Source organism: Lytechinus pictus, chromosome 6 (assembly GCF_037042905.1).
Source record: "Lytechinus pictus isolate F3 Inbred chromosome 6, Lp3.0, whole genome shotgun sequence".
In the NCBI taxonomy this organism is placed as follows: Eukaryota; Metazoa; Echinodermata; class Echinoidea; order Temnopleuroida; family Toxopneustidae; genus Lytechinus; species Lytechinus pictus.
Genome location: NC_087250.1, coordinates 2,961,072 through 2,969,953, shown reverse-complemented (window position 1 = coordinate 2,969,953; position 8,882 = coordinate 2,961,072). Strand labels below are relative to the sequence as shown.

General features: G+C 33.6%; 1 long non-coding RNA gene across 1 annotated transcript; it reads left to right on the top strand.

Annotated features, from left to right (window-relative positions):
* The first annotated feature begins 3,518 nt into the window (after window positions 1-3,518).
* On the top strand, window positions 3,519-7,100 carry LOC135154385 (uncharacterized). The gene is made up of 4 exons (XR_010293781.1): window positions 3,519-3,606; window positions 4,171-4,228; window positions 4,621-4,803; window positions 6,996-7,100. It is a non-coding gene; the product is annotated as an uncharacterized LOC135154385 (long non-coding RNA).
* Window positions 7,101-8,882: the final 1,782 nt, after the last annotated feature.

Below are 8,882 nucleotides of genomic sequence, written 5' to 3'. Positions count from 1 at the left end.
TTTCAGAATGTTTCCGATGTATAAAAGACAAAGATATTCATTATTAACTTTCCCACAGTTTGAATAGGAATTTAAGTCGCCGTAGATCCAAACTTCTTTGACAAAAAATATGCAGAAAATAGCTTTGCTATTACATGGCAAGGTTTAGAAAGCAGCAAACAAAAAAATATATATACAGTAGGCCTATGTGTTTTTAGAATAAAAAGAAGCCCATTTTCCTATTTTATTTCATCTTTAAAAATAAAATAAAAAGAGACGGCGATTAAAAAGTGTATTTCAGCTACAAAAATTATTAGCGTACTCATTCCGTTTTATTCAATGAATCACGACTACTTGTGGCTGCTTTTAGTTCTATCTCAATGAAAATTTATTAAATATGTTTTCATGAAATATTTTCTCCGGCGTTAGTAGGTGTATTTAAGTTTTATTGAATATTTTGAAAAATTGTAATCTTTCGTAATAAAAACATGTATTTCTTCGAACCTTTTGTTTGTGTTTCTTGCAAGTATACTTAAAGCAGCATGACTGAAACTCATGACAAAATTGAATTAAGCAGTTAACCGGTATCTACTCAGATTATCAAGTACAGAGCAGTTAGCATCAGGTATCAATAGTATGTTCATGTTGTTTATTTTACTATCATCAAACCCATGTTGAATAGCTTGGTTAAATGGTACTGTACGGCGAGTCTAAAACAGTTTTTTTTTGTACGAGCTAGATAATACCTTCGTCACATATGTTCTATGGCGGCCGTACGGCGAGTCGAAAACTGCCGTTTTAACATTTTTTTTGTACCAACTACATATAGGGGGTTTGAATAAAAATGAATAAAACGGCTGTTTTCTACTCGCCGTACGGCCGCCGTAGAACAAATGTGACCAAGGTATAAGGGTGGCTTAACTTGCTGCACGGCCGCCGTAGAGCAAATGTAAATGAGGTGCAACTTCCATTCTCCTTAGTTAGCATCAGGTATCAATAGCTCGAAAGTCCACCTCCATTTCCATTCCATTCCAATCACAACGGTCAGGGCTCAGTGAAATCATTGTTCGATTTTTCTAATAGCTCGTGAACCTGGTCATTTCTTTGTTCGTTGCCATTTCAACATTCAACTGTTTACTCGATGGAACTGAGGAATTCATCACCTTTAAAGGTCAAGTCCACCCCAGGAAAATGCTGACTTGAATAAAAAGAGAAAAATCAAACTAGCATAGTGCTGAAAATTTCATCAAAATCGGATGTAAAATAAGAAAGTTATGACATTTTAAAGTTTCGCTTATTTTTCACAAAACAGTGATATGCACAACTAGGTGAGTCAGATGATGATGTCCATCACTCACTAATTCTTTTGTTTTTATTGTTTGAATTATACAATATTTCATTTTTTTTTAGATTTGACAATTAGGACCAACTTGACTGAACCATAGAGTATTAAACAATGCTAATTCCACATGTTCAGGGAGGAATAAATCATTGTATCACTTGGCAATGAGGAGAAAATGAGAATATTTCAAATTTCATATAATAAAATAAAAAATAAATAGTGAGTGGATGACGTCATAGTCTCCTCATTTGCATACCAGCCAGGATGTGCATATAACTGTTTTGTGAAATTAAGCGAAACTTTAAAATGTCATAACTTTCTTAGTTTACATCCGATTTTGATGAAATTTTCGGTGTTATGTTTGTTGGATTTTTCTCTTTTTATTCAAATCTACTTTTTGTTGGGGTGGACTTGTCCTTTAAGGCAAACATTGGTTGCGGCAACAGAAAGAACACACACACAAAAAAAATGTATTCATATTATCAGAGTTCAAGGTCGGCAATGGAATAAATCATGAGCATGATGAAATTTAATTAAGGATGATTAGGAAATTATTCCATGCAATCATGGGGTTTTTTCCTGATGATTACGAAGACTAAATGTATATGTCATTATGAGGATAGACTGTTGATTGTCGATGTGTGATTACAAAGATACTACAAGGGGAAGATCGGACACTTCGACGATTTTTTTAAACGCTCGATAAATGCTTATGGGGAAGAGCGCCAATCAGCGTTGAGTATGTAAACCTTCGCATATCGGCAAGCGACTGTGTATAAAACATATGGGGAAAATGAGAGAGGGAAGTTTGGAGAGGGTTCAAGGGTGGCGCATGGAAATAATTCCACGTTTTATTACCAATAAAACTCTGAAATATCTTCATCTCAAATTTAAGGGGGGAAAAATTGAAGAAAAAAAAATTCAATTTAAAATTCGTCTATTCCTTCACCCCTTCACCATTTCTCTCATATGTTTTGTACACAACCATCTCGCGATACGCAAACTTGAAGGTCAAAAAAGGTCGTTACTTACTTAACGCTGTAGACCGTTTCATTACGCGGTCTATCTACTGTCCAATCTTCCCCTTGTAGTAACTTTGGTGATTATGGAGACTTAACGCAAAATGTCATTATAAGGATAGACTGTTGATTGTAGATGGGTGATTATGAAGTATTAATGCAAAATGTTATTATGAGGATAGACTGTTGATTGTAGATGGGTGATTATGAAGTATTAATGCAAAACGTTATTATAAGGATAGACTGTTGATTGTAGATTGACCTTCAGGCCTAGTACAAATTGCAGATTAGTTTATTTATTATATTGCGTTGTGATTTCTACAATGCAATAGGTTCGGTATCGGTTGATAATCATTGTTCACATCTACCAACTGAACCCTTCCACATGCAAGATAATGTATTCAAATCATCATACTTCAAGTACGCAATAAAAATGAGTATGATATAATAGAACATGAAAAAAAAAGTTGATCAGTGTAATCAAGACCAAAATAAACAATAGAAACTTTAAAGTTCGTGTAAATAGAGCTTTATGATATAGTTTACAAGTGTGTAAGACTGCAAGTGCATGTGGGACTGAGGCGTCCCATTCCACGATGTAATCGTCCAAATAGCAGCAAAACAATATCTGAGATTCGATAAAAAATTTGAATTATTTTTTCCCAAATAAATTATGCTAGTGAACCAAATTGGCTCTGCACAATATTTGTTTCGATACTGATTCAATAATGCTGAACAAAAATTAAAGAAAGAAAGGAATGGTTATCCTCATAATGACCTAATCTACACATGCAGTGTAGTTTACATACTCCATAACATAGCATTAGAGATAGACGCAATGGGTGATTTAAAGCTGGAAACATGCTTTAACACCTTTACTAAACTCATTAAAAAAAAGTGTCAAGTTGCCTTTATGATTGTGAATTGCATTTTGCATTGTAATTCGCTACTATTGGTCATGTTCTTTTCAACGCAAACAAAGTGGAAATGTAATTATGACGATTGGTAAAATATTGGCGTACGATCGCGGAGGAGAGCGCGCTGTCGGCTTTTCGTCATGCGGAAACCCAAAAACCTGTTCTAATCAAATTGTTCAAATTAGGCTGATTATGGTTATTTACATTTCATTACCAATAAAATAAGAACGCCACAATATAAGGCGATGTACTTTGGCTCAACTGATAATTTGGTAGAGTCGGGTCGTACTTGAATATCCAGACATAACTATCCAAACTTTAGCGAATATCTCACTTGTGTATAAGAATGGTTTGTATGACGTCTTTTTCACAATTATAATGATTTTAGTCCTATTCATTTTTACGCACCTTTGAGCTGGATGCTGGCAGGAAAAATAGTCACACATTTCCACATCTAGACTAGTTCACACACATAATTATGTATCTATACAGACATATGGATGTTTCTCCTTCGTTCTTAACTATTTGAGTTACATTGTATTACACTTTTTCTTATGTTATTGTTACAATTGAGGGGTTAATCATTCGACTGTGTTTCTTGCGACAACATTTTAATTATTGAGCAATATTTTTGGAAAATTTAAGCGATACTCATACATGCATTTGATTTGCTTATAGTTGTAAGGCGAATAAATACCTTTATCTCTCATTTCATCAATATTATTCATTATTATCATTTTTTCACAATTTTTATAATTAATAATAGTCAATAATAATAATAAAAACATTCAGAGCACATAAATTTAAAAAAAGTTGTTGTACACGATTTCTCACATTAATGTAACACGTGAACTGTACATGTGTAATATTTCACAGTTTGTTAAATTTTCGTTTCTCTTTCTTCCTCTTTAAGCATTATTTAGGGGTGACGGCCTTCTCTGTGTTCGTCATACTGAACCACGAGTTTTACGGTAAGACATAACGTTAAACCCTTTCAAACTTACTCGGGGACCATTTTATTTGTACAAATAATGTTGTTATTACTTTAAACAAATGGTAAAAGAGAAAGAGGAATGATCGAAAAATACGCCGGACCTCCTTATTATTTTGTTTTACAAAATGCAACTCTCTTGCGCGGCCTAAGTCCATTAATTGCACTATAAAAAGTATTTTTTAGATCATGCGTAAAATATCAGCTTCATATTTTACAGCTCTTTATAGGCTGAAATCTAAACAAAAAACAAGGAGAAAGCATACAGACAAAGAAGAGCAAGAAGAAGAAAAAAAAAGAAAAGAAGTTACGCCAGTGTCAGTCAGCTTCTTATTTATCCTTCGTTTTTCCCTCATGATTACCCTGAAGCAGGTGTATTCGGTGGCCAAACATGTGAAACAATACCAGACATCGCCTGCCCTCAAACCATTTCCGAGCACACCGGGGAATTAGTGCAGCCTGTTCCCAAGTATCTAACTCGTGATCATCCTGAATATGAAGTCAGAACACCACCGGCGATGAGAGATAAAGTCAACCTATACTGCGCACATCCAGGTAGGCCTACGATTGCTACTTTGACCGAGCAGAAAACCCTTGCAACAGGTCGGCTTGTACCAAAAATAGAAGAAATTATCAACAAAAGTTCGGGAACAATTGGACAAGCAATAAAGAACGTTATGAATATCTGAATTTCTAAATTACTAATTCTGTTAAAATGGAGATCCTCCTATTGGCAATAACACTAAGATTTGTGAAGTCGCAGAACTACAAATTTTCCCTTCTGTTCAGTGATAATATACCCCCAAACTTAATTGTTTTTTTTAATCCATTCTTATGATATTACAAGCTCTTCGTCATTGGCTTTTTACGAAGCCTCAAATAAACTTCCCCCTGGACCAATGAAAACAAGACTATGTCATCTAAAATGGATAGACCTCATAAAAAGAACATTTAAAAGTAATTGAGGAGTTTTTATAAGTATGATACATGTATCACACATGTTGGTCGCAATCACAAAGGAAAAATGTCCACCTCATTAGCAATCTCAACACTCACATGCTGATAACTGTATTATTTGTTCAATTTTTCTTCAACTTTCATTGATTTCTTTTATCGATTGTACTGCTTTCACACACATTTATTGGTCTTCGTTATTACGACAACAAAATAGGAGTCGGTATTTCGAAGGTTTTTTAATCAAAATATGAAATAAGGTTTATTATTTTAACGGTTCGTTGATCCGAAAAGTGACATAATATGTGACTAAAACAGGAAACCAGAACATCAAGCGTGGGGGGACACCGTTTAATTTTCAATTTGTATGAGGATTGGAAGGCAGGGAACGTAACTTCTTTTTAGGGGCAAAAATGGGCAACTTTTATGTCTAAATTGGCATTTTTGTTATATTTTCGCCATAAGATTGTCATTTGTGTGATGTCATTGTGTGTTTTGTAGTAATTCAGTTGAGCAAAGCTTTTTTCGAAGTGACTTCTGATATCTTGGATTTTTCACGGTTAAATTTTTAATCTAAAATTCTTAAACCCGCTTTTTTGGTCAATTATGAGACTAATTAGGCCATACTGTTAAAACTAAATGGCATCCCGCGCGAGATGTTGTGAGCGTTAATTGCAAGCTCAAACCTTTGGACACTTCAAAATTAAATTAAAACTAAAAAATCCAAGATGTTATCATAATCATGAAAAAGAGCACTAAGGACGAACCTAGAATAAAAGATAGTCTTATCTGAAAACCGGAAATTTTAAGCATTTGTATAGCCAGAATAAAAAGTGAGTACATTACTACATAAGAAACGAGGCGAGCGTGAGCAAAAAGAAAAGAGGTTTTCTAACCTGAATATATATATTAAGTCGTACCTCAAAAAGAGTATTTATTTTCGAAAAAATGGCACATTTTATTTTAAAAAGGGTAATTTTCCTTCTTGAAAAAGGCCATTTTTCCTACGGGGAATTTATTTATCATGACCAGCAGAATCTTTTAAAAATGACACCCAACCCCTAAATAAATCCCTTATATGGAGGTTACTCTTGTGAGACCAATACACAGCCCTCAATATTCTAAATTAAATCGCACTATCATGCAGCAATTTCTCAGAGAAAATAAGATGCAATAAATGCAATAAATGCTTTTACCACAAAATACACACGCATCAACCTCTGTTGAAACTATTGTTGAATAATGTATTGTTGTTCTTTAATTGCTACACCGTTTTGTTACTAAAAAATGAATTAATTTAATTTTCAGAAAACCGATCCTTATTTTATTTTCGGACTAACGAACCTTATTTTGTTTTCGGGCCAAGGAACCTTCGGATAACCGAAACTTATGTAACTTCCAAGCAATCTGCAAAAAAAAAGATATAGTGTGTCAAAGGAACTCTGGTATCTGGTTTCCTTAGTCAACTCTACGGCAAATTTTTACAGAATGAAGGACTCTTTCATATAACCTGACATTTTGCGTTCACTTTTTGCGATTCAGATTACTCTTTTGGCTATTTTCAATCAGCCTTAACTCAAGACTAATTGTTGGAAATGGGGTGGTTGCTGACAGATGCTGGTTGATATTACAATTAGTTGCTCTCTGATAACGAAATTATACGCTGATTGTATTATCTGTATTACCTTAAAAAGGTTTATGTCAATACTAAGATACTACACATAGCGTTTGTAAATAATTTCGTGCCCCTTGATGCTGGTTTACGTTCCCTTCTTCATGTTCTTTTGTAAAAGCTTGTAACTCAAACCCGTGCCTTAACGGAGGAACGTGTATGGAGGAACTATTTGGATATAGCTGCTATTGTGTCCTCGGATACGTTGGGACACATTGCGAAGAAAATATCGGTAGGTTTGTTGCAATGGTGTATTTTGCGTCATTTCGTAGATTAGCTCTCGCCCTTCGTCAACATCTTCTTTTGCTTTTTTTTTCTTCTCCTTCTTCTTTTTCTTCTTCTTCTTCTTCCTCTACTTCTTCTTCTTTTGCTTCTTCTTCCTCCTTCACTAATCCTTCTTTGTTTCCCCTTTGAGGAGCTATGACTTTTTTTCGTCGAAAGTATGCATGTATATTGTATGAATCATGTATATTGTATGAATCATTATCAATTGATATCGAATCAGAATTGATACTGAATTATAATGATGAAGCTAATGATACAAAAAACTACAATACCTCAAGTGGTGATAACAATGCAAGTCACTGCCGTAGAGATGGATGGGTCTTGGAGCTATATATATACTTCTCGCCCCCCCCCCCCCTCCCACAAAAAATGATAAAATACATAAAAAAATAATACAAAATAAAAATCATTACTAAGAAAGAAAAGGACAAAAGAAAGGAAATTGAACAAGTTAAAATGTAGTATCCTTTCCTATTAAGTCAGGCTGAAATCTCTCACAAAATGAGATGCTTTACAAAGAGTCAATATTTTTTTTTTCAAAAGTAATTTTTTGTGTTGCTCGCTTCGTTCACTCGTATTCCTAAAAAAAAAACACTATGTCTGACCTTCGTCAGGGTCTCTTGTTCTCACTACGCCACATAGTATTGCGGTAAGGAGAATTTGAGCTTATCGAAACGCAAAGCTAATCCATCTAAACCTAAATTTACCAATATTCATGATGTGAATCCTACCCTTTAAAGGTCAAGTCCACCTGAGATAAATGTTGATTTGAATCAATAGAGAAAAATCAGACAAGCACAATGCTGAAAATTTCACCAAAATCGGATGTAAAATAAGAAAGTTATGACTTTTCAAAGTTTCGATTATTTTTAATAAAATAGTTGTGAACGAGCCAGTTACATCCAAATGAGAGAGTCGATGATGTCACTCACTCACTATTTCTTTTGTTTTTTATTGTTTGAATTATACAATATTTCAATTTTTTACGAATTTGACGATTAGGACCTCCTTGCCTGAATCACAAAATGTTAAAATAATGAAATTCAACGTGTTCAGGGAGGAATGAAACTTCATTTCACATGACAATGACGAGAAAATCAAAATATTTCATATTTCATATATTTCATATAATAAAATACAAAAAAAATAGTGAGTGAGTGATGTCACCAGTTCCCTCATTTGCATACTGACCGAGATGTGCATAAAACTGTTTTGTGAAGTGAAGCGAAACTTTAAAATATCATAACTTTCTTATTTTACATCCGATTTTGATGAATTTTTCAGTGTTATGCTTGTTGAATTTTTCTCTTTTTATTCAAATCAAGTTTTTGTTGGGGTGGACTTGTAAGAAAAGAAATAAAGAAAAAAAGGAAAGAAAACGGTCATTTTTAAAAATATTTTGGTGTGAAAATGAAGTATGTAAAAGCGGGAAAACAGACAAACGGTTAATTTCTCCGTTTTACTGTTTTTAAATATTCTAATTTTTAGTTTTTTCCTTTGAAAAATACAAAATTAAATTTGATTTTTCCTTTTATTTTTCTGCTTTGCGTTCAAGAAACAGAAAATTGAATCGATATCTCGTTTCCTTTTTCCTATCTACCTTGATTCTTAATTATGGCTCTGCAAAAATGTAGCATATCCTCTCTATCTAGTTTCAATTCATTGATTTATGCCTTATAAACACAAATATTTTACCTAGAATGATGGGATGATAATACAAACA